Genomic DNA, 10,189 nt, shown 5'->3' with positions numbered 1-10,189 from the left:
CTCGGGCACAAGATGGCGGCGGGCGCCGGGGAGCCGCGGCCGCGCCACACAATGGGGCCCGGGCAGCGCGCGGCCCCGCCCCGCCCCGCGCTGCGCGCCGGGAGCCGCAGTCCGCGGGGAGCCGCGCTCCGCCTACAGCTCCCGGCAGCCCCCGCGGCAGCCCCGCCCCGCCCCGTCACCCCACGGCCCCGCCGCCAATCGGGAGGCGCCACCGCCGCGCGGGGGGGCGGGGCGCGAGTCGCCCGAGGGAAGGCGCCGGCGGCGGGGGCGGGGCCTGGAGTGAGCTCGGGGGGCGGGGCCGGGGCGGGGCCGGGACCGCTGAGGCGGCTGAGAGGCACCGAGCCGCTAGGGCTGGGAGTGCCCTCCGGGACCGCCTGGTCCAGCCGCCCCTACACCAGTGTCATCCGCTGAGCCACGTCCCTAAGCACCACGTCCGCTCTCCTTGACCACCCCCCAGGGGCTGAAAGACGAATCGCTCAGCCGCACTGAGCAAGGCATTGCTGCGCCGAACGCGCAAAAGGGCCGCGGCGATGCTTGCTTAAGCAAAAAGACTTCCCCGTTTTTACAAACATTCCTTGAGCATCTCCCTTGTCTACCTACGGAACTCATCTGGATAAAGCTGGTTCTGTGGTTACCAGCTCAGCACAACGCGACATTGTGAGCCAAAGGCGTGCGTAGCGAGGAAGACGCACAGCCTTCATCCCCACCGCCCTCAAGAGCCCACCGCCACCAAACCCCGCTCATGCGCGCAGGCCGGACCGCAGGGCGGTGCAAACCCCGGAACTATTTGTAATATGCCCTCCCTCCCGTTCTTTTATGGCTGTATGTTTATCCCTAACGATGCGGAGCGCGCAAGCTAGGTGGAGCTATCCCCATGGCGCCCGGCGTGTGTGTGCGCGCAGCGCTGGATAAACATTCCTGTTTTATAACCGTCCCGAGGCTCTAGGGGCTGATTTCCCCAACTCGATTGGCGCCCCAGGTGGGACCTTCCTTACAGGTCCATCGGGGTCGGTTAGGGTAGGGACCCTCCTTGGCGAGCCCCGGGGATTTCCCGGCGGAGGCCCCGTCCCTGAGCGACCACCTAAGGCAAGGAGCAGGCTGGTAGTGGCCCAGGTACGTATATGGGAAGGGAGACCTGTAAGACCTAAAGGAGACGTCCTAGGCAAGGTAGCAGTGTTTAGTGCTTACTCCTAAGGACTGGGGTTTGACTCCCCGGGAAGTTGTGGTAAAAGGTTTATATGGCTACTTGGGAGCTCCTGGCCATAGTGGCCGGAATGGGTTGTGTGCTAGCCATACTCCTTGCCATCTGTTGTAAGAAGTCGGTGCCGTGTATATTGTGCTAATTCTGAATCTTTGTGACTACTGACTGTGTTGTGTGACTGAGAGGCGGCACAGCTGCGAAGCCAGCGTGGAGGCCTCGATCTGCGGTCCCACATACTCTGCGAGGAGGCCGGCCGGAGGTGGATGAAGAGAAAGTTAATTCTATGTTATTTTTATTACTGTCGTTACTTGGTATTATTGTTAGAATTTTTGGAAAATTGTATAAGTCCTCACTCATCAAAACTTATTCCAGACTGACACAAAGACAGGTGAAGGCCAAGGTCTCCCGCTGAGACTCATGGTGACTGTCACCGTGACGTTTGCAGTAAAACTTGGCCACTTCAAGAGGGACCACGTGAAGTAAAGTGGGAGCTAAGTCCAGTAAGGAGATTCCCACAAGATCTACCTTGGGGTGCATTTTGTTACATTGGCGGGAAGTAGTGGGGGAACCAGGGGGAACAGTAAACAAGAAAAGTCTGGTTAAGTATTGTAATCAGTGGTGGCCCCTGTACAAATTAGAGGACAGGGAAAAGTGGCCACCAACAGGGGGAACAGCTAAGGTAACAACAGCATATTACAGCTAATGTTATTTTTGAGGTGGGAAGTATCATATGCTGACATGTTTTTCACTCTTCGAAACCATCCTGAATGGCAACGACAATGTGGGACAGGAGTGCCCCAAGATCCCATGGCCCTAGCCCTAGAGAAGGAAAATAAGGGAGGGCTCAGATGTTGTTGTTCAGGTTGCAGCATAGGACAATGCTGCACTAATCAGGAAAAGATGAGGAGTTGACTTTGAGGAGTTTACTGATTTTTATGCCCCCTCCCTAAGCCAGAGAATCGGGAGATGAGCCTGAAAGGGAGGGATGCTCCTCCCGGCAGTCCCACGGCACCAAGAACCAGAAAACAACAAGGGGTAATTCAGGCTCCGCTAAGGGAAGCGGTAGGACCGGAAGGGGGACCAGTTCTTATCAAAGTACTGTTTTCCTCCTTTGACTTAGAAACTTGGAAAGGGGTGGCAAAAGGGTATCGTAATGACCCTCTGGGAGTGGCCTGCCATGTCCAATTTCTAACCAAACAGCATGGGCCCGACTGGGGTGACATCCAATTACTATTGGACCATATGACCGAAACAGAAAAACAGTTCATTCTTAAAACGTCTCTGGATTTGGCCCAAGATAAGATGGGAGGGGGTGATGTTAAGGAACATTTTCCCTTACAGGACACCCATTGGGATCCAAACAGAATGGCTGAGCGAGGGACGTTAGATGATTATAGGGATGGGGTTGCGAAAGCAATGGAGAGGGTGATTCCGAAAGCTATAAATTGGTCAGCCCTGTATGCTGTACGGCAGGGACATAAGGAATCACCATCAGAATTCCTGGATAAATTGTGGGATACTATGAGGAGACATACTCCTCTAGACCCCAGATCCAAAGTGGGAATACAGCAGTTGGTTTCATTATTCATAGGTCAGTCAGCAACAGGTATCCTTTGGAAATTGTAGAAGATGCGACTGACAGATAGTAGGAACCTAGAGACACTTAGATGCTGTTACATCTCTAACCCCCCTTGATGATGATTTTGTTACTGTAAAAGGGGCAGCTGGCCAGAGTGAAAAGGCATATTTCCTTAAACCCCTAAAATACACATTGGGAAAACAAGTGAGAATACACAAATTCTTGTACATGCTGAACTCTCCAAAACCTCTGCTGAGATGGGACTTGCTAGAGCAATTGGGGGCAGAAATAAAATTTGAATCAGGAAAAAATGAGTTTAAGGTAAAAGATGACCAATTAATAGAGATATTAAGTTTAGCTCGTCAGCGTCCCAGCTCAGACAGGGGTACCAAAGGGGATTAAAAACCAGGTTTATCCAAGGGTGTGGGCTACTGAAATGCCCAGACGAGCCCAAACCACCACCCCCTATAGTAATTAGGTTAAAGTCAGGGGTTCAGCCTGTAAGGATAAAGCACTATTCCTTAAGGATTGAAGACAGAAAGGGAATTCAACCGAGAATTGATCAATTTATCAAAACCGGGCTGCTAAAAGAATGTGAATCAAAATATAATACCCCTGTCCTGCCTGTAAAGAAACCAGATGGGAACTATCGGATTGTACAAGATTTGAGGGATGTAAATAAAATAGCTGAAGATTTGCACCCATTGGTGAGAAATTCGTACACTTTGCTCTTAAAATTAATTGATGAATTGGCTTGGTTTACCGTCTTGGATCTAAAGGACGCCTTCTTCTGCCTATCCCTTGCCTCAGACAGTCAGCCTATTTTTGCATTTGAATGGGAAAACTCTGATTCAGGAAGAAAAACACAACTAACATGGACTGTACTCTCCCAGGGGTTTAAAAATAGTCCCGCTCTTCTTGGGAATCAGCTTGCAAAAGATCTTGAACAATGGGAGCACCCACCCAGGAAAGGGGTGCTACTACAGCATGTAGACGACTTACTGATAGCCACCAGTGAAAAGGAACAATGAGAAAATTGGACAGTTAGTTTGTTGAACTTCCTCGGTCTTAATGGATATCGAGTCTCTCCACAGAAAGCCCAGATTGCCTTGCAACCAGTGACCTATTTGGGATATGAAATCACTGCCGGGCTGTGAACCCGGGGAACGGCAAGGAAAGGAGCCATTTGCCAGACTCCTGAGCCATGAACAGTTAAGGAGCTCCACACGTTCTTGGTGGAAATTTTGGAGAACCAGTATCATATGGCTGCTTGGAAATGATGGAGGCTGTGTATTCGAGCCATCCAGACCTGAAAGAAGAACTGTTGGAGGATGCTGAGGACACCTGGTACACCGATGATAGCAGCTTCGTGCGACAGGGCACATGTAAAGCAGGATATGCGGTAACTACTGACCAGGTAATCGAGTCAGGAAGCCTTGATTCCAACACCTCAGCACAAAAGGCAGAAATAATAGTCTTAACCCGAGCTTTGGAACTAGCAAAATGAAAGAAAATTAACAAATGGACAGACTGAAAATATGCTTTTGGAGTAGTGCATGCCCACAGGGCTACATGGAAAGAAAGAGGAAGTTGGCACTGCTCTGGCAGACAAAGAGGCCAAAAGGGTGGCGGAGGAAGGGGAGGCAGACATACAGTCTCTGATCCCAGACGGTAAAATCCAAACAGAATGCGAGCCTAAATATTCTAAGGAGGATCTGAAATTGATAGAGTATTTAGAAGGGAAGGTAGAAAAAGGGAAACGGGCCACCACACAGAATAAAACTGTGGTTCCCTTAGCTCTTCTATGGTCAGTAGTAATGTCTGAACATAGAAAGACCCATTGGGTTGCAGAAGCCTTGTATAAATACATAAACCAACAGATAGTTGCATTGAATTTGTACACCACTGTTAGACAAGTAATGCAACAGTGCGAGATCTGCTTACGAAATAACCCTAAGACAGGTGTTAGGGCTCCATTAGGCCAGATAGGGAGAGGAAATTACCCTGGGCAGCAATGGCAGATTGATTTTTCAGAACTGCCAAGAAAAGGAGGGTTTTGGTATCTGTTGGTTTTGACAGACACCTTTTCGGGCTGGCCAGAAGCATTCCCTTGCAGAACAAGTAAAGCCAAGGAAGTAACTAAAATATTACTGCAGGAGATTGTACCACGGTTTGTAGTCCCAGCAGTAATATCATCGGATAGAGGAGCACACTTTATCGCCAAGATAGTACAACAGATAACAAGATTGCTGGGGATAGATAGGCAATTACATACACCATATTGACCTCAATCAAATGGTCAGGTGGAAAAGGTGAACCATTTAATCAAGCTCCAAATTGTTAAGTTAGGACAAGAGGCTGGGATGCCTTGGCCACAGGCCCTGCCATTGGTGCTTTTAAGAATCTGCACAAAACCTAGAGCAAAGGAAGGGGTAAGTCCGTTTGAAGTTTTATACGGGAGACCATATCCGGTGCAGAAGGGGGTTTCTAGTCAAGTGGGATGTGAAGTATTAACAGGGTACTTGATAAGTTTACAGAAACAACTATGAGAAGCTGAGAAGCTGGTCCTAGGGAGTAGGGCAAGGGGGCTAGATGGTCCTGTACATAACGTATTGCCTGCAGATTATGTGTACGTTAAATCCCTCTCAGATTCACCATTGGAACCTAAGTGGGAGGGCCCGTTCCAAGTGCTGCTGACTTCTCACACTGCTATCAAGATAAAAGAACAAGCTCCCCGGATTCATCACACCCGGGTTAAGAAGGCACAGAAGCCATCCTGGACAATTAAGCAAACAGGACTGCTCTGACTATCGCTCAAGAAACAGAATGATTAATGTTTTGTTTGTAGTATGGGGCTTAGGGGTTGCCAGGGCATGGGAAGGAAATTTACATTTTAACAACACCGAGGGAATGGTGAATGCCTTAAATCTATCCTCTTGCTGGACATGCACAGCCCTCCCCAGAGGGAATATGGAATCTCCCCTTTTCGGAGTTCCAGTGTCCTATGCAAATTGGAGTTGGCCATATGACAATCTAAAAAATTCTACCCTGCCTACCGGGGAAAGCCTACTCTGGAGGGTGGGGGAATCCTGCCCTCCAGGACAGCAACTAAGCGAACTTCCAAATGGGGAGACCCTTTGTTGGGGCTTCTCATCCCCCTTACCAGCTAGAGGAACCCCGGTGCCATCTTACACTTGCGGAAACAATAGCATTCATTCTCTTAAATTTGAGTTACAGGAACTGGGGAAAACAATATTTATACAAAGGAAGAATGACACTGCCCCAAGAGTGGGACACTTTAAATTAAGTGCTCTTAATGGAGCAACCATATGCAGCAAGGATACCCAGTCAAACTCTTCAGGATGTCCGGCACCAATCATGGCAGGACTACTACTCAATTACTCCTATAGTTGTGTACCGGATGGATTATGGTGGTTATGTGGGGATGGCCATGCCAGAAAATCCTTGCCAGACCACTGGGATGGGACCTGTACCTTGGGGTATGTTATTCCTCAGAGCAGTGTGTTTAATCAGACAAGGCCACCAGCAGGATTATTACGGACATTGTGGAAAAGGACTAAACGCCACCTTCCATCCCACTAGTCGATAGGCCAACGGGTTATCACAGCTTTGTGCATTGGCTCATTCCGTCTCCGGGAGTGAGTGGATTAGAAAAGGCATTAGTAAATATTTCTGCCACATTGGAGAAAAAAGACAATTTTACCATAGACGCACTGAGAGCATTACAGGTTGAAGTGAGCTCTCTAAGTACTGTAGTACTGCAAAATCAAATGGCATTAGACTTGCTGACGGCCAAAGAAGGCAGAGTGTGCACTGTAATCAAAGTTGCTGCTCATACATAAGACAAAAGAATCGAGACAGATCTTGAGAAAGTTTGGGAACAATCAAAACACTTCCATCTAGCATCGATGGATGATACCATGTGGGTTTTTACAGAAATTTGGGATAAGCTTACCAGGTAGTTACCTAATTTTAGGATCAAGCAGCTTTCCCTCGCTTGCATTGCTATGTTATTTCTTGGGATTTTTATATTCTGTATTTTATGCTGTTTCCTTTTCCTATGTCATCAAACCGGGCGTAGCTACGAGGAATGGAAGAAGCACAGGCTGAGGCAAAGGCTAGAAGAAGGGAAGTATTTTCTAGACAGAAACGGGATAATCTGTCAAGGAGCTGCTAGATTAAAAAGAAAAGGGGGAATTGAGAGAAAGAAAGACTAATTGATGTACTTGTAGTGAGGGGCCCAGAACTGAACACAGCACTCGAGGTGCAGCCTCACCAGAGCAGAGCACAGGGGAACCATCACCTCCCTGCTCCTGCTGGCCGCACTACTCCTGATGCAAGCCAGGATGCCACTGGCCTAAGAAGCCTCCTACGTGGGGAGGGCACGGGGGTGTGCTTTATTAGTAAATAAAGATGGGAGCTCAAAAATGTTGTGCTGTCTTTTTCTGAGAGGGGCTGGAAGTGCTCACACAACTTTAGGATGTTGTTCCACTTGTTTGCTGGGGCCTGGACCCCAAAAACTCCTGCTCATCATGAGGAAGGCTTTGTGCCAAGGCTGCCACTGCATGCCCCGCTGCCAGCAGTGGACCTGGCTAGGACTTGCGTGCTGCTAACAACTTAAAAGTTTTACATCAAAAACTCGGAGCAGGCATCCATTTCCTCCTTCTGTGATAGAATGCCACACAGTTACATCAGTTACTCAGATCTAAGATGGCTCTAAGAGCTGTGGTCCAGAAGGAGGATTTGGCTATTGGCTCCTTCCTGAAAGCTGCAGTTTCCCCATCGATGTGCCTGGAGCTGCACCAGCAGAACCGTATGCTGAAGCAACCCTTGGCAAAACGATCTAAGACTAGATCAGCTTCCTGGACAAGAGCTGTGCTCGCTGTTACTGTGTGGCAACAGGAACTACCACCTCCTCATCCTCTGCTCTCCACACATGCCAAAAAAAATCCTTTTACCACCTTAGCTTAGTCCTGGTCACAAGCACCTTCTCCAGGGGAGGATTTTTTTTTTTTAACAACCCTATTAAAGAAAGATTGCAGATGTAGACCTGCCCTCAGTTCCTGCTTGCTAGGGCCAGGCGGAGCTTTATTCCACCTGCTGACAACCTCTTTGTGCACTATAAGGAAGCCGAGTTGCCTTGCTAAGGGTTCTGCGATCTGCTTTGAGCACCTGGTATTTTGTTAGGTCTCATTCTAAAACATGTCATAGAAGGATATATATCTCTATATATGTATTTACACACACACACATATGTATATATATATATGTAAAATGAAGCTAAAGTTCTCCTGTGGATACAATTGCCCATTTATCACATTTCATTTCTCAAATGTCTGCATCTGAAAAAATTACTCAAGCCTTTTTAATGTTTACTTCTTGCTCTTTAGAGGAAGTTACAAATGTATAAACAAAGCTGCATAGATCGTGTCTTCCTGTAAATTGTATGTAATTGTGGAAAGTCCACTGGGGTATTCTGGGGAAATTTTGATGTGGCTTTGCAGTTTTCCGTTGCGCTATAACTTGCAACTGAAATGTTAAACACAGACATTTACATGTGTGTTAGGGAATACAAAAATTTAGCTGCTACCTGGAAGCGAATTGTGCCCTTTCAGAAATACACACTCTGATTGTAAGATACAGCCTTTAATTTCCTGCCTGTACCAGACCATGCAGTGTGGAATGTTTTGTGTAAAGTGATCTATGCAGTGTCTCACTGGCATCTCTGGAAGGGTTGGGAAAAACAGATCTGCAATGAGATTTTCAGTACCTTAATCCTGAGATATTTTATTTTTCCAGGGCTTGCACTCTTGACTATGTTTCCTACATACCTTTTAACTTTAACAGAAATGATCTACTGTCTCTGGGATGTGTCAGTAATAAACATACACATACAGCCTCGAACATCAAAAAAAGAGAAGTCTACAGACTGACAGATGCCCAATTCCTGCTGTCTTGTAAGAGGCAGAAAACACCCAGACCCAGCCTTGTGCTGAGGAAATGAACATTTATAATTCTCTATTTCCAGCACTGCAGACTCAGTGATAGATTTCCTAGTTTTTGTCTCTGACTTCAAATAAAAAAAAATATTTCTGCATGGGTTTCTGAGAAGCAAGTTCTGAATATATATGCATAGGAATATCATGGGTGACCACTTTAAGGTATTTTATGTAGCAAACCCTCTTAATTTGTTTTCCCGTGTAAAAAATGGGAATAAGTAAAGGGCTCTGTGATAATTAATAAACCGAGAGCTGTTCAATTAAAAACAAGATCAAAAAATCTGAACGTTTGGTTTAAGAATTGCTTCACAAGAACACAAAATACTTTGTCTAAACATCATCAACTGTGACAGGATATATGAAAAAACAAGCCAAGCTCCACTCGCAGCTATCTTTGTCTCAGAGTAGAGGTTTAGCTCAAACTGCAAGTTTAACACCGCCTGTGACAGGCTCCAAACATTTATTAATCTGCAAGTCAAATGGATCTGTAGGTTATGAGCACTTTTAGACTGGAGTTACCTGTACATTAGTCACTACATTGCCTTGACTAGCTCATAAATAATAATAAATATATCTGAAAGTGAATTGATGGTCATCCAGAAATACAAGAAATATAGTTCTTGGATGTGTATATATAAATATATGTGCATTTGTATAGCCAATTCCAAGTGTTTGTTGTTTACAACTATGCTAAAACATTATACAGTGCCCAGGTGGGATGAAACTACTTGAGAGGATTTTATATGAAAGACACACCCGAAGTCAAGGACTTTTTTTTTTAAACAAGCATTACTTACATAGATGTTTCAGGGCTAGACAAAAATTGTTTCATCACTGTATTATATTAGAATCTCATTTTATCTTGCTATGACCAACTTGTTATATCTGGATCTTTGTGACTCAAACCATATTTTGGCTTTTATCTCAGCACAGTAAAATATATACATTTAAATAGACAAAAACACCATCCCAGTAATTCAATGAGTGCTTTACCCAGAATAAACTATGACAGTTTAAGAGATCGGTGTGATTAAGAAAGCTTAAGCGCCTCATAGGTACCGCCTGTTGTGCATGCTCTTATCTCACAGTAAGCGAAAGCACGATAGCATCTTGCATGCTTCAAAGTCCCAATGCAAATTACTTTGTGGTATGTGGTTCCTGTAACCTGGCTCTGCATGCAAAGTATCTGAGGCAGGGCTAAGTAATTTGCCTGCCGTTAACGGCACTTCCCAGTGGAGGACCATGGTTTCGGTCGCTTGTCACCTCACAAAATTTCAGGTTTCTTAAGTTTCATGACTATTATCTGCTTTGTGATATTTCTTCCAAGTTTTTAAGTTTCAGCTCAGTTTCCAAGGATGAGTCTAGGAAAGAACACACCTACTCTGGACT

At 46.3% G+C, this 10,189-nt stretch overlaps 1 long non-coding RNA gene across 1 annotated transcript; it reads left to right on the top strand.

The window, feature by feature from the left end:
* Window positions 1–265: 265 nt before the first annotated feature.
* LOC308177621 lies at window positions 266–7,229 on the top strand. The gene is made up of 2 exons (XR_013939273.1): window positions 266–1,113; window positions 5,430–7,229. It is a non-coding gene; the product is annotated as an uncharacterized lncRNA (long non-coding RNA).
* The last annotated feature ends 2,960 nt before the right edge of the window (window positions 7,230–10,189 follow it).

This window comes from Anser brachyrhynchus (genome assembly GCF_964034855.1).
Source record: "Anser brachyrhynchus genome assembly, chromosome: 14".
Taxonomy (NCBI): domain Eukaryota; kingdom Metazoa; phylum Chordata; class Aves; order Anseriformes; family Anatidae; genus Anser; species Anser brachyrhynchus.
Note: the sequence above shows the minus strand (reverse complement) of the source record. Positions and strands in the feature narration are given on the sequence as shown.